This window comes from Camelus dromedarius, chromosome 1 (genome assembly GCF_036321535.1).
Source record: "Camelus dromedarius isolate mCamDro1 chromosome 1, mCamDro1.pat, whole genome shotgun sequence".
Taxonomy (NCBI): domain Eukaryota; kingdom Metazoa; phylum Chordata; class Mammalia; order Artiodactyla; family Camelidae; genus Camelus; species Camelus dromedarius.
The window spans coordinates 35,193,905-35,220,837 of record NC_087436.1 but is presented as its reverse complement, the minus strand read 5'-3'; positions in this window follow the sequence as shown (position 1 = coordinate 35,220,837).

The following is a 26,933-nucleotide window of genomic DNA, read 5'->3' as shown; positions in this document are numbered from 1 at the left end:
TCCATGAGGCAGCAGACATATGAATAAGACCATCTTGGATGTTCCAACCCCAACTGAGCTCCTAGTAGAATGTAATCAAACAGTTCCATGGAGTCAATGTGGAAGGGTTAATATGAATGCTGCACACACAGCGGACTTGGATTACAGTTTATGAACCCCAGCTTAGAGAACTCAAATCTTTTATAATTAGCTGCAAGAAAATCTGTCCTCTTCTATAGAGGGAGATGTTATCTTTATGATTTTGGAGAATAAGTGAAACTTCCTTCTGCTTGGGAGAGTTTCAAATTTCTATTCCCAAATCTGTTTACTATACAAACATTCTTGAAAAAATAGTCTGGGACAAAATCAGCCAGTGTCTCTGTTCATAAGATATGAGGCAACACAAAAGACCCATGAAGAATTACCTCCCAACAAACTCAGGATATGGAACTAAACTGTCCCACCTGTCCCACCTCTGATACCTTCTCTCTCTCTGATCTTTTGTGAGTTTATGAATCTCTCTGTCCCTCAGTTCTTCATATGTGAAATAAATTTAATAACAGTAATAGTAAGAATTGAACTGGGCAAAGCATAAGAACAGTGCCAGGATCAAACTAAGTGTTTAAAAATTATTATATTATAGCTATATAATGTAGCTACATTATAGCTATAATTGTGATACACTTATGCAGTTGAATCCTGTTTATCCATTATAGCATTACTATGGAATAATATCTAAGACTTATTTTATGTGAAAAAAAGCAAAGTGCAAAGCACTACAGAGCATACTATCATTTGTGTAAAATAAAAATAACAAATAAATATATGTATACACCAGCAGACCCACATACAGAGAGATGCTTATTGTATGTTCCTAGGCTGCCTCCAAAAGGATACTCAAGTACTGGTAATTGGATTGTCTCCAATGAGAAGAGTTCATGACTAGGTAAGAGGGTAGAAGGAAAACATATCTTTCTCTCTACACTCTTTAGTAACTTTTGAATATCATGTGACTGTATTAACTAATTCAAAAAAATTAATGATACTTGAAGTGAAAATGTGCCTGTTTATGAGGAAAACAATTATTTATAAGTTGAGATTTATGTTATTAAAATAGGTATATGATAGTAAAACACTATTTTAATAATGCAGAGTTTTAAATTAGTTATATAAGTTTTGAATAAAGAAAATCTCCACATCAGGAAAATGCAAATCAAAACCATAATGAGATATCATCTCACACTTGTTAGAAAAGCTATTTTCAAAAAGACGTAACAAGTGTTGGCAAGGATGTGGGGAAAAGAGAACCCTTGTGACTGTTGGTGGGAATGGTAAACTGGTGCAGCCATTATGGAAAACAACATGGAGGTTCCTCAAAAAACTACAAATAGAACTACCATATGATCCAGCAATCCCGCTTCTGGGTATATATCTGAAGGAAATGAAATTATTATCTTAATGAAACGTCTGCACTTCTCTACATAATATATATATGTATATATATGTGTGTGTATATATATGTGGAATATAATTCAGCCATACAAAAAGAAGGAAATCCTGTCATTTGTGATAATATGAATGAAACTTGAGGGCATTATGCTAAGTGAGATAAGTCAGACAAGGAAGGACAAATACTGTATGATGTTGCTGGTATGTGTAATCTAAAAAAGCTGAACTCACACAAACAGAGAGTAGAATGGTGATTTCCAAGGGCTGAGGGGTCAGGGAAATGAGATGTCGGTGAAAGGTCAAAGCTTTCAGTTATAAGATGAATAAGTTCTGAGGACCTAATATCTAATGGGGAGTATGGTGACTATAGCTAACAATACTATATTGTATATTTGAAATTTGCTATGATAGTTAATATTAAATGTTCTCACAACAATAACATCAACAACAAAAGGTAATTATGTTAGGTGATGGATGTGTCTTGTCAACTGACCTTATTATGGTAATCAGTTTGCAATATATATGTGTATCAAATCATCATACTGTACATCTTAACCTTACACAATGTTATATTTTAATTATATCTCAATAAAGCCAGAAAAAAAGATGATCTTCAATATCAGTACAAGTAAAGAGTAGGATCATAACGGATTCTTTGTTGGGTAGTTTTAAATTGGACGAATTTGGCTGAATTGATTCAGTGATTTGGGTTCTTGTGGATTTAACTCATCCTTTGAAATTTCAGTTTTGCCCTATTCCAGACGACAAAGTCTCTGTGCCAAACAAAACCAGAATCTTTTTTTAAGGCTCTATTGAATTTTATGTGCACTTGTGAAGGGCTATGGTTTTTATCATCAAACCACAAAAAAAGCAGGATTAAGATATGCGGGCCTTCCAGTGATGGTGAAAACTTCACATTAACTAAGGATGAAAGGCTCAACAGAGCTGAGCAAGTTCAGATTAGGTTTGGCAAATTTATTGTTATTTTCCAGAAACCTAGCCAAGTATCACACGGGGGACTACCCATCCTCTCTTCCTCCATCACCACATGTTTCCCTTTGCACCAATTGTGACATTAAGATTTTGGCAACTTTGCTCTGGATTTATGGGAATTGGAAAGAAGGCTAATAGGCAGCAAACTCTTGGGCTCTCTTTGTGGATATCCATTCCCAATGAAGTTCACATTTTGAAATATGCTATTGCTGATATCTGCCTCTTATATGAAATCTTTCCCTTAAAATGTCCCAGATTTTCTGTGATATGACTTGCTCTCAGAAAAATACTGTCATTGCGAGATTGCTGAGAACCCTTAATACTGATATAATACTTTCCCCTAAATGGCATTGCTTGTTCTGAAATATTACAAAAATATATTTTGTTATAAATAAGTTTTCAATAGACCAAGTATCATCCACAGGTCAGTCTTCATCTACCATCCCACATGGTGACATCTATAGATACTGGCATTTGAAAACTTGAGTTTCAGATCTGGATTTTATTCCCTGTCCTGCTGTGCAAGCTTAGAAAATGACTTCACTTGTGTGAGCATCACTTCTAGAAGAAATAAGGCTTATAATAGAATACATATTCATGTCAGAGACCTAGCTGGATGGAAAAAAATGGCACATGCAATAGGGTTGATGAAAGAGAGTTTAACGGAAGGATTTATGGATGAGATTAAGGGAAACTAGCAAGGTAATGAAAAAGCCCAAGTCAGTGCCAGCAAGAATGCATTACTATCTTTACATCTCAATGGGTGAGAAAGGGAGTGGTTACCTGAAGTTTCAAGAACTACATAAGTAGATAAAGGCTGCCCAGTTATTGATGATCTTTCTGTTTTACTTACTGCTCTTGCAACAATGTATTTTTTTAAATAATTCATGTCACTCTTTCTTTACCTGTTCTTACAGACCCATGTCTTCTAGTGGATATATTCCTGCCTTTGACATCAGGTTTCAGTATATGACTTGCTAATTAGCAACTTTAATAGCCAAGGTATGTATCTGCCAATTCTCTTTCCTTTCTGGCATATCCTAGGTAAGGGGTTGCTCCTTCAGCCTTGATTAGGAAGGAAGAGGTTAGGGAGTAGAGCCATATTTAACCCATGAAAGATATAAAATAGACAGAGACTAATCCTTTGTTGTTGTAATTTATCATTGCTGTTTCCTTAGTGTGACCTGCCTTATTCAGCTTATGAATTTAACAAATATTCTTAACAAAAATCTAAAGCTGATAAGCAGCTTTACTATCCTCCCAGATAACACAAGATACTGAGAATAGTTTATATGCTACTTTTGATTTTTACTTTATTCTACCTTTTTTTAATCCTCAAAAGAGAAATGATTATTTCACATCATCAGTATTTGTTTAAATTTACCCACATATTTAACATTTTATCTTCTCACTATTCTATTTTTTTCCATCTTGTATTCTAGGTTTGTTCTCCTGCTTCCTCAAGTACATTATCTCAATTCCAGAGTCTAGAAGTTCCTTTGGAGAAGGTCTGTGGTAATAAACTCGCACTATTTTTGTTTCTTTGAATATGTCTTTATATCACATTCATCTTAATAAATAATTCCACAGTACACATAATTCCAGTTGTACAGTTATCTTCTCTTGTACATTTAAAATGTTCCAAAGTGGGTTTTATTGTTATTGTTGAGGAGTCACTCAGTTAGTGCAAATGTTGTTCCCAAGCAGCTGATTTCCTGTTTTTGCCCTGACTGCCTTTAAGTTCTATTCTTTGTTTCTCTTCTGATATTTGATTATAATATGTTTGGGTTCATTTTATGTATTGTGTTTGGAGTCATTGTATTTCCTGACTTTGAGGATACAAGCCTTTCACAGTTTTTGGAAAATTTTCAATCATTAAGTCTAAATACTTTGCTTACCTAATCTTTTTAGTGTCTACTTCTGATACTCCAATAAGACATATATTGAACTTCTCACTCTCCATTCCATCTCTTTTAACAGATACTTAAAATTTTTCTTATTTTAGAGGGAAAACAGTAGTAAATTTTTCCTACTCATTTCCTAATCCTAATTACACAGAATGATAGTCATAGATGATAAATCTGTCAGATCACAGCTATCTGAGTGAGGGGCTAGACATATCTTTTTACATTCAGAATTGGTTTATAAAATTACTTTTCTGAAATTATTTATAAAACTTTTAGATCTGATTAATATACTCAAGAGAGAGTAAGCTCATTGCAAAAATTTCACAGGAATAGCAAAGGAAACCATCAATAAAACAAAAAGCAACCTACTGAATGGGAGAAAATATTTACAAAAATCATGTATCTGATAAGGAATTAATATCCAACATATATAAAGAACTTAAACAGCTCAATAGAAAAAAGGGGAAAAAAACCCAATCTGACTAAAAATGTGTAGAGGATCAGGAGATACAAATTACTATGCATAAAATAAATAAGCAACAAGGATATGCTGTACAGCACAGGGAAATATAATCATTACTTTGTAGTAACTTTAGATGGAGTATGATCTATTAAAAATATAGAATTACTATGTTGTACACCTGAAACTAATATAATATTATAAATCAACTATATTTCAATTTTAAAAAGTAATTTATAATCTTCTGATTGTAAGACTGTCTAGTTGGTCTCTATAAAGATGCTAATAAGAATATTACTTATTTTGAAACTTGTGGATCCTTCTGGAATAACATAAATTTTTCTGTCAGGTGTTAATGATTCAAATGAAACCCACTAGTTATACCCATCAAATCTTTAATGGATTCTAGTATTCTTATGTTCACAGTTTGGACAATTAACTATTTGAAAATACTGTTTAATAGCACTTACCTCCCACTCCAATCTAGAAATGATACACAGTCATTTTAACAAAGGATTCTATACCAAAAAAAAAAAAAAAATGGGCAGAAGATCTGAACAGACATTTTTCCAGGGAAGATGTACAGATGGCTAACAGGTACATGAAAAGATGTTCAATATCACTAATCATCAGGGAAACGGAAATCAAAATCACTTCATACCTGTCAGAATGACTATTATCAAAAATATAAGAAATAGCAAGTGTTGGTGAGATGTGGAGAAAGGGGAACCTTTGCGCACTGTTGGTGGAAATGTAAATTACTGTAGCCACTATTGAAAACAGTATGGAGTTTCCTCAAAAAATTACAAATAAAACTACTATATGAACCAGAAATTCCACTTTGGGGTATTTGTCCAAAGAAAATGAAAACATTAACTTGAAAAGATATATGCATCCCCATGTTCACTGCAGCATTACTTACAATAGGCAAGATATGGAAACAACCTAAGTGTCCAATGAAGAGTGAATGGATAAAGAAAAAACTCATAGAGTATACATACGGGGAATACTATTCAGCCATAAAAAAGAGTGAAATCTCACCATTTGTGACAACATGGATGGACCTTAAAAGCATCATGTTAAATAAGTCAGATAGAGAAAGACAAATACTGTATGATCTCGATAAAACAAAACAAAACAAACTCCAAACTGGGCTCACAGATACAGAGAACAGCTTGGGATTGCCAGAGGCTGGGGGTGAGGAGTGGGTGAAACAGGTTAAGGGAGTCAGAAAGATCCTAACTTCCAGTTATAAAATAAATAAGTCATGAGGATTTAATATACTACATGGCAACTATTGTTATTAATACTGCACTGCATATTTGAATGTTGTTGAGAGTAGATCTTAAAAGTTTTTATCACAAGAAAAACATTCTGTAACTATAGATGATAACTAGACTTATTGTGCAGATCATTTCCAATATATGTAAATATCAAATCATTACATTGTACACCTGAAATTAATAGTTTGTTAATTATATCTCAATTTTTAAAAATTCACAAGAATATTTGCCTTTAAATATTTTGATAAACCTAAATATTTGACATAACTTGTTTGCTATCTGTTAATTATGTCGTTTATAACTTCTGTATTTTGATCCATGTAATTTTTTGATTCTATATAATTTGTTTATTAGAAAAGAGTTTATGATTAAAAATTCTTAGTGTGAATATATTTAAAATTTTGTTTTCTTAATTTTAGAATTATCCATTTTTTATTAGAAAACACACACACACACAATACCGAATGGGGAGAATACCGAGAATGGCATATAGTTCTTTCTAAAGAGAAAATAGACCTGGCTTTGAAAAGCCATAGAATAATATTTTTAACACATCAATTTATTCCTCTTAATAGAATAAATGTAATTTCTAAGTCATTTTTTTTCTAACATAAACAAAGTTTTGGAACAGACTAAAATTCATGCCTCAAAAGATAATTATTGAATAAATACCTGGAGAACTTTCTGACCATAATTTCAGTAATGGAAAATAATTTCAGGCCTGAACATTATATCAGTGATGAAGATTTACTTAGGGAAGTAAAGAATTTAAAGAGAGGAAACACATTTTCAAATGTATGAATTATTCCCTTTGAAGTTCAGGGCTTGATGAAGTTGATTTGGGATTTGACTGCTCAAAAGTAATGTAAAACCAATATGTGAGATGAAAGACATAAAAAATGTGACCTTCCTTATTCAAGGTACATTATATAGTCAAAGACAAGTTGCAAATGTTTATAGAATAATTTTAGTAAATGGGAAACAGTAAAGCAATTATGTAAAACTAAAAGAGTGTAGCATTTAAGAATCTAAGCTTTAAAATAACATTTCCTAGATTCAAATCTCTGGTTCCACCACAGCTAATTTTGGTTGACTTTGGGCAACTTTTCCTCTCTTTGCTTCAGTTTCTTGTGACTTGGAGATACTAGACTCTACCTCATATTTTTTTTTTAATAAACAGATTTATTCTAAAATGCTTAATACAGTGACTGGCATGTAATAAGTGCTCAATGCATGTGAGATATTATTGCCATTTATTACTGCTATGATTATAATGGTTAAAAAAACACTTTCATTACATTGTCTTATTATCTTGCTCTTTTCTGAGGTTGATTATATATGCGTGTGTGTGTGTTAATTTTTACTAAATTGTGCTTCAGAAAAGTCAATAAGTAGACTTATATTTTGAGGTCCAATTATAAACCAGTATTAAAAAGTCCCTATCTCCTAGTGGTTAAGAAGTCAGCTGACTCTTAAAAGTAGACTACCACTTCCTATCTGTGTGACCTATGGCAAGTTACTTAATCTCTGTGTCTACAGATGATTAGCTTCTAAAATAGACGCAGAAATTACATGGGTTGATTTTCTATGTCCTTACCTACCACAGCAAATGCCACCCAGTTATATTGCATTTAGTCATTTCTTTTTTTCCTTCTCTTCTTCTGCCTTCTTCCAAATTCAAGTGAACCACATACGCTGTATTTTTAAAAACAATGGTCTATTAACCTTAAATAGATCATAGACCTAAAGTAGTTTTGAAATGTTACCAATTAAATCTTTTCTTGTCTACATTTCTACATCAATTTTTAACTTTAATTTGAGATTTGGAAAATACACATGTAAATAAAATAGAACAAATTTAATTATTTGTTTAAAAATGTTTCTTTAAAGTGTATAGAAGTTCTATAAACAGCAACTTGTCTATTTGTGTTTTGCTCCAGAAAACATAAAATAATTTCAGCTAAAGGAGTTTTGAGGTGGCCTGTGAGTAAAAAACATACCATTAAAATATAATTTATCCATTGAAAACTATTGAGTAGCAGTAAACTCTTAAAACATTATATGCAATGACTAAAATTAGCTATCCTCTTCAACGAAAAAGTCATAAGAAAATGACTGAATTCTGATACACAAGTTAAGGAATACTTTTGTGTGTGAATTGCTACAAATGAAGTACCTATATGTGTAATAAACTGACCAAAAATCAAAGGAAATTTTAACTTGATATTCATATCCTATTCTATATTGATATTCATATTCATAGTCTATGAATATCAAGTTAAAATATATAATATATAAAATAATAATATTTTATAATATGTCTTAAGGTAAAATTTACTTTTTCCAAAAAGTCTATTTACTTAGATAATAAAGTATAATAGAAAATTTGACTGTTTAAAACATGTTTTTACATATATTATTCATTCTGATTATTTTCATTGACAGATGGCAGATGAAGAACATGAGACTAAGATCAAGCACCTGAACATATAATTTCTGACTTTAAGCGCTAGGTCTTCTGATTTTGACTTCACTATTCTGAACATTGAGAAGGTTCAATACTTTGAAATTTAGAAATTGTAAACCACTTTTAAAAGTCGACTGAATACATACTTTTTTTTTCTGGCTGTAGTGCATGAATAAACTTTTAGAATTTTTATATCCTGCAGTGTACAGCAATCGTAAACATCTCATGGGTACTTGAAGAGATGATGACTGATAACCTACTACATTACTTATTTATAGTCACTTACGGCAATCTTTGCTATGTTGAAAAGGGAAGGAGGGGAGGCTTTTGTTTGGAAAATAATATTAACGATGGCTAGCTGACTGTTTTACATGTAATATATAATGATAAAAGAAAAATAAAGAGTTTTAAGCTATGCTGAATAACTCAGAGATATGGTCAGTGGGAAGCACTGAGGATTTACTTCTACATAGGCACATTTAAGACAGTAGGCCCTGTGAACACTATCTCTCCAACCAAAGGCAATAGGGAAGCTTGAAATGCAAATACAACCAAGTTTCTCAAGCAAAAGTGATTAATCATTTAAGCAAGTGCTGGCTTTGGTTCAGAAGTGGTTGGTTACAAGAAAGTTTGGTTTGGCTCATTGCTGAGCCTTGAGTTGATTGTTGTATTGAGAGGATAGTCTCAGATTTGCCATCAAGATGTTTTTTGTTGATTCTGATTAGTTTTCCAGGAAGCAGTAGCTCTGGTTCCTTCTTAAAGGGCTCTGAATACTTGACCTCTACACCCTCCGGGCTAAAGGCCATTTAAGAGGCAAGCTTAAATACATAGACTCAAGGCTCAGTGGAAATGCTCCTTATCAATGAGAGAAAAATCCCCTGATTCTGTTTTATTCATTATTTGTCAAAAAAAGCATGTGATACTGGACCATATGCCTTAATAATTTCGTAAGGTGAATCACAAATGTATAGACAAAGGACCTTTAACATAGTGAGAGTTGATAATTCCGGAGAGAAACAGGGCAAGCAAACTATATAGAACTTAAAAGTATTTATATTCGAGAAAAGACTATGGGTCCAAATCCGAGTTATTACATTATTGAGAAAAATGCAAAAGAAGATTGGATGACAATAAAATCATCTGTTTTCTTGTGCTTTTTGGCCATGTTGCCACCAGAAGATTGTTTTCATATTAAAAACAAACAGTTAAATTATGGAGAGTTAGAGATCCTGCTACTTTGGCACAAGTGGCAATAATGGCAAACCTGTATATTTTGTTATACAGGTGAATACCTAATAGGGTAAAATTAAATGGTTGTATGAAAAATACACTATAACTATTAACAAAATAATGTAATTCTGAGTGCATTAGGGAGACAGATGTGCAATTGTGTTTTGTCAGTTACTATAAGGACTTACTGTGGTTCAGTGAATCAAGTTGCATAAATAAATTTTACCCATTGCTGGCTTTAATAAAAGCAAGCAAACAAGCAAAAAAAAAAAAAAAACAAAAAACAAAAAAACCCAAACAAACAAATTTAAATACATAGTTTTCAGAGTAATTTCCCCTCTGTCCCATCCTGCTCAATGATTTGAAAGATGATAACATTTAAGGAAACATTTCCAGTTTTTGTCTTTGGGAAAGGTTAGAGGTATAGAAATTTTTCTAAGAATGGATAGGGAGGGTCGGTTTGCCTTGGGCCATTGGAGTGCATTTGATTAGAGGGGAAGGAAACCAACAACATAAACAGTCTTTAGATAGCTTTCCTGGAGTGTTGACTCCCCATACTGATTGTCAATACCACCCTGCATACCATGGCCTGGATAGCAGAAACACCCCTTTCTTTCATTTTTCTTCCTTCCAAAGGCCAAACATGCTGTCTTTGGATAGATTTCAATCCTACTTTAATTCATTAAAAAGTGAAACAAAATCACCATTTACATCCTTGACAGCTGGCAGGTTTTATGTGTTCTTACTACTCTTGCCAAGTAGCAAAAGGTTTCATTCAACTCAGTCACGGATCCTTGGAGAGCTGTGAGTGTGGAGCCCATCAAAACACAATGCTAACAATGGCACAAGAGCTGCAGGCATGGGGGTATTATGCCAACCCACCGGTGTGTAGGAAGTCATCACTTTTTAAAACTTCAAAAAGGAACTACAACAAAAGGTTTGAGAGGGCTCAGATCACAGGGAGTTTCTGTGCCACTTGGGGTAGAAACATACCAAAATGTTATTGATTATCTTTAATATACATTATAGATATTTAAAGTAAGAAATGTATTTTTAAGAGAACATACATAGTAAAAGGAATATGGGAATTTAATTAGCTTCCATTAAAAAAACAGAACCATGGAACTTGTAATGGGTGACTGAAAATAAAACAGAACTGGTAACAGCAGAATTTGGGGGATTTGAAATACATTTCCTTTGATTAAAAAAATACCTCTAATTTCCTATGAAGATGGAGGTGTGTTATGCACAGGATGGGGATAAAATAATGAATTATGACCTTCTTTATGTTTTTTTTTTGCAGAAACAAAGAACTAAATTAAAACATATGCCCATAAGGGATTACTAGTTATAAATTAATTAATTATGGTAAAGTTTAGATTCTTCTTTCCAACTGTAATTACCTGTTGGCTTAAAGAGGATCTTGGTTAATTATGATGATCAATAGCCTTGCAGTCAGAGATAATACAAGAAAAAGGTAACTAAGTGTTAATTGCATTTCTCAGCCAAGATTAATTTACACAGATACTAAATAATACTGAAGGAGGCCATTAGCCTGGTGTTTAGAAATCTACTCAAACTCTGATTCTCTGAGTTCCTATCCCATTTTTGTTCGAGTAGATTGACTTTAAGCAAATTACTTAATCTAAGTGTCAAATATTTATTTACAAACTGGAATAAAATTACAGTATATACTTCATAGTGTGAAGATCAAGTAAGATAAAGATACAGTGTTTAACCAAGCTACATTATTAGCACATTAGAAGCATTCAAAGATGTTAATTATAATTATTACCATAATCTAAGGTATATATTCAATTTACCAGTTTCCAGAAGTATCACTTTAAATAATATATTCAAGTGCTATACTTATGAAGGAGGACTTTATCACCACCTTTGACCATGAAGGTCAAATGGATGCCACTGCTCAGCTCTGTCCTTAGTGCTTTAAAGTATAATCAGAATTTCAATTTAGATCCCTATTTTTAGGCTTATACTTAAAACTTTTTGACAAAACAACAGGGGTTAGAAATAGACCTAGAATCAAATGGAGAGCATATGCTCTGCTTATCTTTTAATTTTTGCATTTATATTTTAACACCTAAAATGAATTGTTTTACTTAATTAGCATGCATATACATGTGTTTATGTACATATTCAGCCTTTGAGGAAAATATCACCACCATTATGAAGGGCATCAGGGAGGGATCTGTAGCCACTTTCATAACTGAGTATCAATCCTGCCCAAATCAACATGTCTGGCTTTCTTAAATTAAATAATAACTAGGCATAAGAAACTATTTACCAATCTTTACTAAATTATAAAAAAAAATAGCCGTTTTGTTAATCATGGACTGGTTCTTTTACTTGACTGGATCATTTTCATGTTGTTTCAGTTAGTTATTTTTATATACTTACTATTTTTTGATCTCTACTTTTTATCTCAGGTAGGAGAAATGGCTCAGATCTGCGACTCCAGCCCAGAAAGAGGACTACTTTGGGCTCTAAAACTAAAAAGCCAGGGGAACTGACTTTTCTGGCGAAGTGAAATCACTATGGCATGTGTTCAGCTTTAAGTTGTTTCATTTAACAAGCCAACAAATTCGTAAAACAACTTGCTTTTAGAAAACCATCTTGTTGCTTTTTGCCTGTGCAAGATCCTGTCTGTTGCAGATGTAATCCCAGGGCTAGTGTCTGCCACAAAATTAATTTGCAGAAAAACAATAGAGTGACTTCTGGTCACTATTCTTTTTGTGCTCTTATTTATCCTGATGTGGGAAGATGAGAGACATATTTTGTTTCCAACCAGACATTACAGTGAGAAGTTTGGAATACATTTTTAGATAGCAGGCAAGACCAAGAAATCTTTATCTAGAGGTTTACGAGGCTTCTACTTTGTAAGTTCTGAAGTTTTTAGACTGGTACAAAATTACAAACTTCAACATATGTAAATATATTAGAAACGCCAAATCACAAAAGATGTCATAGCAATTTTGTCTTTGTGAATTGTTAAATTTCTTTAAAATTTAAGCTACAATTTTAAAGCCTATTGTTACGTAAGGCCTGCATGCTTCAAGCGGAAGAGAACTGTCATGATGGAGACTTTTGGTCCAAAAGAAAGATATTTCCAACATCTCAAAGGCAAAATATTTAAAGATGAAATCTTACTCTTAAAAAAAAAAATTTAAAAAAATCCCTCCTATAAGAGTACCATTTTTTATAAGTTGTTAAAGTACAATTTTCCAAAATGTAAAACATGACACTCATACAAATATAAAATAAACACATGTCAACAACTGTATTCAACTCATTAATTAATGAGAGAACCAGTCATAATCAGGGAACCGCTAAGACTAATTCAAAAAGCTTTGAGAGGCTGAGTATCTAAAAGAGTTTAATACAGGCCATTTTGAATAAGATCGTAAAGTTAGGTACAATGCTGGTTAATCTCCTAAAGGGCAAAAAACAAAACAAAACAAAACAAAAACAAAACCCCTTAATCTTTCAGGTTATCTTTTATTTTGAACAGAAATTATTCACATATCTACCAGATAAAAATCTGCAAGTTAACATGTAACTCCATTAAGTCTGAGACTTTAATCAGCCATAAACAAGGAGTTGAGAAAAAGAATATATTCTCATAAGTACTTAAGTAATTGTTGAGTAGGAATGTGCTACCCTCATCTGCTGTTGAAAAGAAGTAGCACTTCCTTTTTTTTTTTTTTTTGCCTTATTTTCAACTTTTTATAATTCTTCTTAACAAAATAAAATCACAATTTTCCGTAGCTGGGAATATTGTATTTTTCTACTGTCACTCAGGTTGTACTGAAACTTATTGATACTTTTTTCACAGTATCTCCAGCATAATATTTCTAAAGCACACGGCATAAGACAAGGGGGATCCATGGGCAAATATACTTAGATAAAATAACATGTTCTTTTTTCCATAACCAGTGAAGTTAAAATTGAATCTTGGATAAAATTAGAATTAGTGTGGAAGAGTGGACAGATATGTACAGTCTTAGAAAGAGCTACAATACAGATTAGGGATAACAAAAGGACTACCATGTTGGAATGGAACTTTAGTTAGAGACAGCTAAGAGATTAAAGTTGTTTTTCTTTGTAAAAAGTACTCTATTTACTTACCTTTAAATGTCTTTCTTTCTTTGACAACAGTGATAAAATGGATATAGAGATACTTATCATACTTGGAAATAAGAGATACTCTCCAACTCTAACTTCCTTATAAGCTGGAACTGAAATCAGAATAAAGTCTGGGGAGACAGAAAGGGATATGTAAAAATGTCTCTGCTAATATTAATTTATGTGTCAAAATATGAATCTGTGTCCCCTAAGAGCTTTTCATGTAACATTTAGGAGAAGGAATTCTGGGGACAAAAAACAATTACAGTAAGTTCAGCATTTCCTTCAATATGTGGGAGCAATTATTTGCTGTATCTTGGACCCAAATGAGTTATTAATTTCAGAGTAGTGTTGTTATTAAATACAGATAATAATATTAATAATGAGCACCTGGTATGTGTGAGGATTTCTACCCACTCATTGGTTTTGACTGTTTTCTTGTATTTCAGCTTAGATTCATAAACTGGTCATGTGTAGCTATCTGATTCTTTTTTAAGAATGAAGTTCTAGTTAACAATGCTGTATGATATATAGGGAAGCTGTTAAGAGAGTAAATCCTGAGTTCTCATTACAAAGAGAATTTTTTTCTTTTATCCTTTTTTTCTTTTTATTCTATCTAGATGAGAAGATAAATGTTAGCTGAACCTATGGTGATAATCATTTTGCAATATATGAAAATCAAACCATCATGCTGTATGCCTTAAACTTATACAGTAATATATGTCACTTATTTTTCAATAAAGCTGGAAAAATGGATTTATTTTCCCACAGATTGCATATAAGTGTTGATGATTTTGTAACTGTTTGAGTTGGCTATTAATAATGCTTTTGGAAATCAGTTATGTCTCAAGAGTTCTATTCCTGGGAAAATAAACCAATCAAAGCTGAAAGTGCATGAAGAAAATAAAATGCTGAAACGTTAAGAGGATTTATTTCTAAATTTTGATATGTATTTCAAGCAGGAGAAGTGCTAGCAAACTCTTTTTTATTGACACTTTGTGTGATATATGTTTAACCCTTACGGTAACATGTTCCTGTCCTGTTGGATGTTCTGGTTTTGTTAAAATTGGAAATCTGCTATGTCTTTAGAATCTTGTGATATATACCTTTTATTGCTTTGCTAGGGCTGCCATAATAAAGTATCACAGATAGGGTGAATTAAACAACAAAAATTTATTTCTCATAGCTCTCAAGTCTAGAAGTCTGAGATCAAGATGCTAATAGGATTAGTTTCTTTTGCAGCCTCTCTCCTTGGCTTGAAGAGGGTTGTTCTTTCCTTGTGTCTTCACATGGTCTTCCTTCTATATGTGTCTGTGTCTGTGTCCTAATTTCCTCTCCTTATAAGGACACCAGTCATAGCATATTAGGGCTACCCTAATGGCCTAATTTTAACTTAGTTACCTTTTTAAAGACATGTGAAATAACAGAAAATATATATATTGGTCTCTGCCCATGGGTCCTGGCAAAAGTCTCTTGAAACCCTTGTCATTTCCTGAGTTAAAGAAACATTTTTTGTTTTAATGAGGTGATTCAAGGCAAGTTCTTGGATGGCTCCTGAATAATCGCTAGTCACTGGAAACACCAAGCCATGATTAAAAACATGGGATTTTCAGGCCCACTCCCCATTCTCCTGAGAAGGGAGAAGGGCTAGAAATGGAATTAATGATCAATCATGCCTACGTGATAAAGATGCCATAAAAATCCCAAAAGTATGGGGTTCAGAGGGCTTCCAGGTGAGTGGCACACCCCAACTTCCTGGAGACAGGAGTTCCTGGGCTTAGGACCCTCCCAGACCTCACTCTATGTATCTCTTCATCTGGTTGTTCTTCTGTAACCTTTATTACATTGTTTAATAAACTGATAAATATAAGTAACTGTTCCTCTGTGTTTTGTGAGCCATTTTAGTAAGTTAATCAAACCCAAAGAGGGGGTCACAGGAACCTCTGGTTTGTAGCCAAGTTGGAAAGAAGTTGTGGGTAACCTAGAAACCTACTACTTTCTATTGGCATCTGAAGTGGGGGAGGGGAGAATCACGTGAGACTGAGCCCTTAACCTGTGGGATCTGATACTATTTCCAAGTAGATGGTGTCAGAATTGAGTTAAATTATAGGACACTCAGCCGCTGTCAGAGAATTTTTGGTGGAGGAAAACCCCCACACATCTGATGGCAGAATTGTTGGTGTGTGTTAGCAGTGTAAGAGTAAAGGAGAAACACAGGAGGCTGTGTTTTTCTCTTCTCAGGAGGAGAAGGCTGGGTTTTTTTCTTTCTTACTGAAGGCACTATCTCTAAATATAGTCACATTCTGAGGCACTGGGATTTAGGACTCCAAAATATGAATTTGGGAGGGTACACTAATTCAGCCCATAACAGACCACAAATCTGCCTAATAAATTTCAATCTTAGTTGCAATTAAGTCAGATTTGGCAAAAAAAATAAGCTGATTTATATTTTCCAGTCATCTAGATGTTTAAATATGTATTGCATATGTGTTCCACATCACCTCTTCTCTTTCTCTGGTATGTATTAGTTTTAGTTGTCACTCCTTTGATTTCCCAAAGTGCTGTGTTTAGAATTTAGCCATTGAACTTGTACTAAAATTATTTTGAGTATTTTTGATCCCAACGTACTGAAACACATAGAAATCCGTGAGTGAGAAATGTCAGTTTTTTGGTTTGGTGGTTGTTTTTTTTTTTTTTTTTTTTTTGGTTTATTTTTTTATTTTCATGGTGAGAGAATATAGAGGATAATGAATTTCCAGGAGAAAAATAGAACTCTCACTCTAATAAATACAGGGTAGGGAACCTGACCCTTTAAGAAGGTGTATGTATAAAACCTTAAGTGGTGTTCCTGTGTGCTGAGGAGTCTCAACTTTGCCAAGTGTAAGAAATGAGATTATTTTATGTTTTAACCATTATCACCTTCAAAGTTGTAGAATGAAATCTCTCTTCTCTGTTGGATAACATTTTGGGCAGATTTGATAACTTCCTAGAAAATTTCAATAATCAAAATTTTTGTCTACTCCGATTTATAAGTCCAGTATTATATTTGATAAAATGATTTTGTCTCTCGTGTTGGCAGAAACAAAAGTTCTATAGTATCCCATATAATCTGAAGTCAGTCACTGATGAACTAGTGATAACATTCTTCCCCTCCCCTGCTGGCTGCTTCTACATGAGAAGGAAGCCGGGCCTGCTCTTTCACTTCTCCTCCCTGCCCCCCACCCTAGAGCACGGGCATATGTGTGCAAAGCACAGGTTAGTTACTTGCTACTTGTCTCCCTCTACCTCCTGCTAAATCTCTGTTTCCTTTCGTCTATAGGGTCAGGGAGAAAGGAGTTCAAAAAAGGGGCATGTCATTCATGTCTTTTCTGTTGCTGTGCCAAAACGCTGGATCTCTCAGAGGGAGGATGAATGAGTTCAGGAACCAAGGAAGAAACCCCTTCTCACGCACATACACACACACCCACACACACACACACCACAATTCCCAGACAAAGGACATCAGGCCTCAGCTAAATTTCTTTCAACTCCTGTCAGCATCTGCCCCTGCTGGTAGATCCATTTGTTCTTTCTTCTCAATTTCTTTTGCCCTAGCCAGCATCCTCATTGCGATTCAGGTATGATGGTGAAAATTCATCTATCTTCTATAGTATTCACCTAATCCACAGCAAACTCATGCATTTTAGCCATGACAAATGGTGGGAGGGCACAGTATTCTGCTTCTGCCTCCTTTCTCCACCCTGAGATCATCCTAATCTTTCTATTCCTCTTCTGAGAGAGGTGTAGGGAAGCTTATTAGTGATTCTTTTGGAGTACCCCCTCAGTTTGGTTTTGTGATCTCCCTAATAGGCTGAGTTATTTTTCCAAGATTTCTTATAGGTGATAGTCATATAAATGAAGAGAGGGGCAGGGGAGGTCTATATGCTGACTGGTGGCCCTGGAGGAGGGAAGTTATTTGTGGCTTTTCTTTGATTGCAGAATACTTGGAAAGTTTGTTCTCCAGTCTGTGACTGTAGTTTCTCATTCAGGGCACTCAACATGCTATTATATCAGTAACAGATTTATTCACCTAGAGTGCAACCATAGTGAGAATGGTTAGCCTCTAGACACTGAATTCTGACCAACTGCCTTGGGATTTCCTTGGAAATCTAATTTTTTAAAGAATGGAAAACAAAATTGAAGAGTGATAATTCAAAGTATATTTTTTCAATTCTTAGAAGTTCTAAACATAAGCTTCTTTGTATGGCAGATCTACATTGATTTTCATGGCACATAGTACTCTAAATTTATATCCCTGCTTCTTAAATGTAATTTATGTACTATTAAAAGTCTCTCTCTCCATAGTTTTAATTTCTCCACATTTAGAATGACAAGAATTATTGTCTACCCATATCACAGTAGTTTTATAATCATAAAAGATGAAATGGGTTTATAATTATTTTATAAACTGCAAAATGCTGAGAAATATGAAATAGTAGTGTCTTTTTTTGATTTTTGTCTTTTGGCCCTACTTATTTCAAAACTCATTTATGCATAAAATTGATTCCACAAAGGAAAAGACAGGTTTTAGAAGAAAAAAAAATCACCCAACCCATCTTTTTTCTCTTAGAACTGGAAACAGTAACAATGATGACCAACCACTCAGACCCTGAATAGGAGAAGAACTGACTCCTTTGTTATACCCTGAAGCCACGTGATGTAAGTGAGGGGAGCAGCCACTAGCTTCCAAGCTGGAGCTGAGATTTGACCAGTAGGCTTTCTGTAGGAGGAAGTGGTTCAGAATAAGAAACTTGTATTTGGACAGTACTTGGCCCCCTTCTCACCAGCACAGAATGTGATCTTGGTCAAGTTGCTTATATGTAAACGAGCATAATGACATTACTGCATTGGGTGGATGAACACTTGTAACATGTTGCTGTGCAATATTGTCCACACTATAACCCATTATTAGCTCTTACTTTGTATTAGCATTATTTGAGATGTTTTACATGCATTATGTTATTTATGTACTTCTAAATGCTTTACATACTTAACATGGATGGTGTGCTTGTGTGTACCATATTCTTTTTTAGCTAGATAGTAGTTAGCTGTCAGAAAGGCTAGCAAAAGCAAAATTTGTCTAATTCTCCATAAAACTTTCAACCAGGCAGTTGGAAAGCTTGGCAACATCAGGGCAGTAAGTAGAGAGCCGGAAGGGCTTAGACCACAGATTCAGGGCTTTCCCTCTGGACACATAATTACTGGCATCTGCAGGCACAGTCTTTCGTGTGGGTTTCCTTGGACATATGCTGCATAACTATTTAACTGATCCCTTTTCAATATTATTCTACTGGACATAAGTTTGCTCATTTCATTCTCAGTATCTAGTTTCAAGACTGAAGAACCACAATCTCATGGCCAGAATGGAAGATATACTTGCTGTCTCTGAACGGATTATGTAAGAATGCCTCTTGATAAACTTCTTTTTAATCTTATATTCATAAGAGAGTTCTGCAGACCTAAAAATATGTTGTGAGAAAAAAAAGGGTTCTGTGGTCAATATAATTTGCAAAATACATTGGTGTATATAAATTAAACAACTCTTAACTAAAAGGCTCTTAGAGATCAGTTCTACTCTAAAGTGCTTCCTAAATCTGCAAGAAGGGAACAGTACTGGGTTCCCTTCTCACTTACATATAGTGTGATCTTGGTCAAGCTGCTTAGGGGGAAATTAGCATAGTGATACTACTATATTGGGTGGACTGAAAAACTCGTAATATGTGGTACACAATATTATCCATATTATATACGCATGTTATAGAAAACATAGTGTGTGTCTATTTGCCCAGGAATACTTTTCAAGGAGATTCTCCTGGGATAATATTTCATGGATAATACTTTGGAAAACAAATATCTAAGTGTACCATCCTCATTTTTCAGTCAGAAAGATAGACCTGAAAGCAACTGGAGTCCTAATTTGAGTCTGCATGAAAATTGTCCCCTAATATTTCCCCTTCCTTCACCACATGAAAGTAAAACTCAAAGTCTCCTGTTTGAAACAGAACTGGCAGCTCCAACTTGAATAGGTGGATCAGTTCATATGATGTCCTTTTAGAGGAAACCACAATCTCTCATGCTCTCAATTTTTCCTTATCTTTCCACAGTGGTGAGAAAATCAGATTTTAATGCTTTGACTGATGTTTTATTTCTAAACTTAATATAGATGCTATCTACTCTGTAGACAGAGACCTTTTATTTATTCCCAAATTCATCCATCTGGCACCCAGCCACAAAATTCATTTGTAAAAACCTTCTATGAATCTAAGAAATAGAATCTCTTTTGAATGTCATTTGGTTTAGTTTAGCCAAATCAAAGATTAATGGTTGGGGGTGGGAAGTGGAGTAGAGCATTTCTAATAATTAGATCTCAACCAAGGGGTGCAGTTCTGCTTCAAGGGAGTATTTGGTCTGAATTAAGAATGTCTGCTACAAACAGCTCACCACAGCCCCCTGTCATTTTTGAATTTTGATAGCCCAGTCTGCTTCTATCTCTGGGTATAATTCCTCTTGGGTACTGTCTCGCCTTTTGTGCATGTGTTTGTCACATTCTTGACTTTGGGGGAGTAAGACTAACAGACCAGGAAACAAATCTTACATATAATTTATTTATTCCCCTTCTAATACTTTTTCTCAAAATGTTATCCAAATTATTCTGATACTGACATGATATCAAAGATTCTTCATATAGGGAGAGTTCTCTTGAAAGGACAAAGATCCTTAAACTTCAGAGATTCCCAGAAGTTTGCATCTAAGTCATGTGAATAATAAGCACCATATTCTGTTGCAGGAACTCTTTTTGGTTACTTTTTTGTATTATTTCATTCATCACGGTATCTTGAGAGAAACGTGTATCTGTGACTTGGACAATATTTCTAAGTTGTGTTAAATCTGCTAGTTCAGCTTTACATGCCCAGGAAGAAGCTTCCCATATTGCCCTCTGATTGCCATCAATTCTGTTGATTTAATGGTTTTAGCATTCTTTCCTCACTCAGCTTTTCATTCCATTTTGTTTCTAATTGCTGTCTTCAACTCCTCTTCCTTTACATTATCTTCAGACTTTAAATTCCCCTTCCTAGAATTCCTTTCCCAGACCTCTAGACTTGTGAGTCTACACAATCTGAGTTTAAGAACTAGAGACCACTTGTATAGTTCTGTTTGTTCAGAACAGAGAAGCTCTTTTATTTAAGTGCATGGTCCACATAAGGCATTTAATTGGTCATACTAAATTGTTCTTACTGCAATATAAATTAATATCATTAAGCTATGAAGTCTCACAAAATTTGCAGAAGATATAAAATTGGACAAGTGTACACATTGTATATAGGTGCTGAACAAAATTTTTCTTATATAAGTTCTTGGCTCAGGGGATATTTGACAATTTCTAGGGACATTTTGGGTTGTCCCTAGACATAGAGAGATGCCATTGGTATCTAGTACGTGGAGGGAGGCCAGGAATGCTGTTAAATATTCTACAGTGAAGAGAAACAATGCCTTACAGCAAAGTTCCATTCCCAAAATGTCAATAATGCCTCTGTTGAGAAACTCTGATTTAGATAATGAGAACACATTGTAAGTTCTCTAGCTAAAGTGGAACATTTGTTAACATATTACCTCTGTAAAATAAATATATCCAAAGGATGGATGGAGAGCCATGGAAGAGCAGCCTGAATAACAGAGCGCATGAATCATACTATCAAATAAAGTATAACTGAAGTGCCCAAGATTATATTACAGAATAGCAAAGGTTATTAGGAATAAAGTAATCTTTCCTTTCACTTTTTATTCATATTCTCTTATGCAACGTTTGCTCTTTGACATGTCCTACTTTCTTCAGAATGAGATGGTTTTGTCTTTTGTCTATGACTCATTTGTTCTTAGACACCATTCTTATTTAAATGCAGTTCCAACTGCAACCTCAAACCAATTGTATTGGCAGGTCTTTCCAATGCTTTTAGATAATCCATGGTACAGACAGCATATTTTCTTTTAAAGCCTCAAATCCTGGGTTGTAAAGTACCTATAAATGAATGTTTTCCTTGTGGTGGGAAAATGTCTTATTTAAAAATTGTTTAATAGCCTGCCACTGTCAAAGGATAACATTTAGACTCTCAGCCAAGATACTGGTGTTGATGCTAATTCCCTTCTGCTTTTTATAGCTCATGCATGACTCTCACGCACTCAATATTTTAGTTGTGTGCTACAGACCTTCCAGTGAAGCAATTCTTGGAAATAACATGATATCATGAGTCTGTTACAGCTATTAAGCCATGGCAGCTAGAGTGGAAATGAATACAACAAAAACAGTTTATATAGGAATATGTTTCTCAGTGGATCAGTTTCAATATTGCTCCCTGTGGTTGAATCACATTTAACCTAAAGGCCAATGTTTCAGCCATCATCTACATGGACATAAATAACGCAGTGATGACAGAAATTTTATTTCCTTCAGTTTTAGGTTTGATATAAGTGTACATCTGAAACTTACTTGACAATAAATAATGCTATAAGAGACGTTGGGAAGGCTAATATTATGTACCATTATCTCTCAGGAGGTCAATCTCATTCCTTGCTCTTCTCTTCTGGTGATTTCTATCCTTAAGGAACCTCCTGTCATTCTAGAATACAAATTTTAGCATAAAATCTAAAGCTTGATTCTATAGTGACTGATGCAGCCATGCTGTTCTGCTCTCCAGATGACTTTGCAGTGCCCTCACATTCTGTCTTGCTCAAAGGCTTCAGGAATTCACACAGAACTATCGAAGCTATTGATGTCTCATGCAGACACTTGCCCTTTCCAATCCCTGTCCAGACAGTTGCCTAGTTATCTACTAAATTCTCACCATTCCTTCTACTGAAAACTTGGACCTTTTTTTTTTTTAACTTGGGTGGAATTCAGTTTATTTTGCTACAGAAATATAATTTTACACCAATATCTGCATTGATTATAGTGTAGTTTGGAGTGCCAGTAGGATAAAAAGGGGTTGGCAAGTGATGATAACAAAGAACATGTAACTTTTCAACAACGAGAGCTGATTGAGGCAGCATCCATAGACAGAAAGGCAGAGCATGTTTCTATTGTGATATTTTTTCTTACGTGAAGGAAAGAGAGAATGATAACAAAAAGAATAAGTAGAAAAGCATTAACCTTACAACCTTCCTAAAAAAAAGCACATTCTGAAGTCATATAACATCCGCCCAATAAAATATCATGCTAACAATGTACCCCTTACACACTGTTTTTATCATTAGCAGTAGTAAATCATAGAAACGGCTTTATCTGAATGGGACTGTGTTGATAATTGGCTGATTCATAGAAAAATTCAGCCAACTATAGTCATCCTTTAAAAAGACATATCTGTCTTAATTTTCGCTGTAAGCATAAAATATACATTTATCAACCTTCTGATGTAGAAGAGTTTTCTTTTTTCCCGAGTAGGAACCTCTTCTGTGTCATTCTTGAATCCTCCTCCTCCAAACTATATTCTAATTGCTTCAGTTCCCCAAACTTGGGAGTAATTGTTAAATCCTGCCTCTCAGCAAAATTCTAAAATATAACATTCAACTGTTTCTCAACTCTTTATCTCTACCATGTTAGTGGATCTTCTAACTAGCTAGATTCTTGGCTTTCATCTTTGCCCCTTTTTCTTTACCCAGCAGCTAACATGATTCTTTGAAAGGAGGTCAGGTTTGTCCACTCTGCTCAAACTTTCCAATGGCTTTCACCTCATGCAGAAAAATATACAATTCCTTACCATGCTCTGCCAAATTGTATATGATCTGGACCTCTCTCTGGCTCTCTGACCTCACCTGCTCCTGCTCTCCCCTCTCTCCCTGCTCCCTAATCACATGGCCTCCCTAGGGTTTCTAAACCGGCCCAACAAGCCCTCAGCTCACACCCTTCACACTTGCTGGCCCGCCAGGTGGGAAGCTGTGCCCTTTTAGGGCCACATGGCTGCTCTTCTCATCTCACATGCCATTTTCCCAGGTCTTCACCGAACACTGTAAACATTATTCCCTCTCACCGCACCCCAATTCAGACATCATTTCCCAATATAAACTGAGGGATTCCTCGTCTACCTTCCCCACTTAAGCTTTATGTGGCCAAGAATTTGGATGGTAATCACAACACTCAATAAATGTTTGTTGAATGAACAAAATTCTGAATGAATGAACAAACTCATCATCATACATTTCTAATGTTACTTTTCTTAAAGTATAGTAAGAACTTGAAAGCAGTAGGAAAACAATCTGAATGAGGATTTTTCTTCTAGATTTTTGTCATTCCCCAGCCCCTCCACCACTATGCAATTTCTTAATGTTATCCAAGTAATTTTTTTTTACAGCTCCCACTAACATTTCTGGGAACAAAAATCAACTGACTCTTGCTAACCATGTATCTTGCCAGGTAGAAGCAGTAACATACAGGCATGACAGAAAGATCAAAACAAGTATTCAGTACATCTGTTAATTACATATATACCACATTTTTTCATATATAAATTTGTGTACACACCACAGATAAAAGGCTAGGGTCATGTTTACAAACATTTAAATGTTAATTATCTTAAGTGATCATATTATGAACAAATTTTTGTTTGTTTTTTCCTTTGTGCTTTCAACACTTTTTCCCCCATAGTAAATACAGTTAGAAAAACTAAATTAAAATAACAATTTTTTTGAAGCTTATGAGTTTTTCAAGACATTTACCTTCAGGTGCTCTAACGGAGAAACTTTGTAATCATGACCATTTTATCAACTTTTGTTCTCTTTTGAAAAAAAATTAATACTAGCAGAATATAAGAAATTAAGAGGAAGATGTTTACAGTAGTATATTCATCTTTGGTTTTTAAACTTTTATTAAAAATTAGAATCATGTTTGAAAACCTATTGATTTTTCACTATACTTTATTCAGAATAAGCTACTTTATACAACAGCTTACTCATCTATATTTGTCACTTTCTCATTTATTATTTACATTTGAATATTAGTGGGTCTAGATAAGAAACTTACCATCTGTCTGTGTGTATGTGTTTAATAGGAACCATGAAAGAAAAATTACAATATTTATATTCACAAATATGAAAGAGACAGAAGTAGGAAAAAATATAAGGGCATAACAAGAAAATAAACAAATGAACCAAATGTGTGTCTATAAAAATCAAAGTTGCTGCTAAATAAACATGAAAGCCTGATTTCTGAACACTCCAAAAGAGAATCCAGCATAAAAGAAGGGCTAAAGTTTATGATAGCAATGGGTGGTAAGCAAGGTTTCAGGCTAGAACTGCAGCTATTGCCGGAATTCCTTCTGACTAAGCCTCCCCGTAATGAGTGAGTATTGGCAGAAAGGGACCATATGGTTTGACATCATTTCTGTATCAATTCTAAACCACAGAATGAAAATGGAAGTCTTCTCTTAGCTATTGTGGAGACAAATAGGCTCCTGCAAGAATAGTGACTCTCATCAGGTGTTAACTGACCAAGCCAAGTTTCATCTAAGATTGTGTAGATGCTGCCTGCCACTGGTTCTCAGCGAGGACAGCTGAGCTCACTAAACAGGACAGCTGACTGTGTCTGCCAACTGTATGACTGTGTTAGTAAATGTTGTTCTATAAACTGAGATAGATTTGCAATTAGAAGCAATACCACATGTTCTAGGGGCACAGTAAACTGCAGAAATATTGCTCACCTTAGGAACAAAGCTGTTTTCAATTAATCACTTTCTTCCTACATGGAACATTTAATTTTTTTTCAAAGATTTAATATAGTAGTACTACTATCACTACTATTAACATTTTAAATGTACTAGATATGGACCAATGACTGTCATATTATTTTAAATATACTCCATTTAGCAGTTCAGTGAGTTAATTACCATTATTATTCCCAGACCAAGACACTTAAGCTCAGAGCTTTTGAATGACTAGTGCAAGGACCCAGAGTAAGTAAATAGTGGAGCAGTGGAGATTCAAACCCAGGTAGCCTTCGTCCAGAGTTCATGCCCTCAGGCCATGTGGCCCTGCAATATTAAATTATTTGACAGAGTGGGCTCTGGAATTAAGTTGCTAGGTTTCAAATATTCTTTAAAACTTTTACTGTGTAACCTGGACAAGCTACTTAACCTCTCTGAACTTTGTTTCCTCAAACATAAAATCAGATTAAAATTACTAACTTGCTTCATATAGTTTTTTGTAATGATTAAACAAATTAATAAATTTAAAGTCCTTAGAAGAGCCCTTGACAGAAAATTAGCATTCACTAAGCATTAGCTATTCCCCCTCCTCTCTCTCTCTCTCTCTCTCTCACACACACACACACACATACAGAGTATCTATCCTTTAGCCTTTAAGTATGACATTGAGTGGATGGGCCAATTAGTTCACTTTTATAATCTCGTCTAATCCTGGGATGATAGTACAACATGCTCTCATATCTATGTGTTTAGATGTCATTCTCTTTTCTTACTAATGGCATTAATCATCAATTTCATTTTTTTTCCAGCTCTCTTGAGGTACTTTTTATCCAAAGCCATGGAATTTACTCCTCTTTTTGTTCTTTTGCTTTGTTTTGTTTTACATTTTGAAATCTGTTTTTACAAATATTCATAAAATTTTTACTTTTCACCATAAAAAATTTTCATATAAGTGGACTTATATTCTCGAATAAATAAAATTTAAGCTCCTCGAGTTGGGACCACATGCTAAGCTGCCTCTCATTTCACTGAGCTATCCTGGTTCTGAGTGCACAATTGTCACACAAAATATACTCATTAAAATTGATGATTTTGATGAAGAAATGACTGTTGATTTTCTTCTAGAACAGATTCTCACATTTTATGGCTCTTTGAAATAAAGAAAAAATATATACTTGGAGAAAAACTATAACATTAAATAATCTCTACTCATAAAAGGAATATTATAATTTTTTCTTCATCTTTAAATTCAAAAGAGTAATTAAAAATATTAAAGGTAGTTAGGTCATTGAA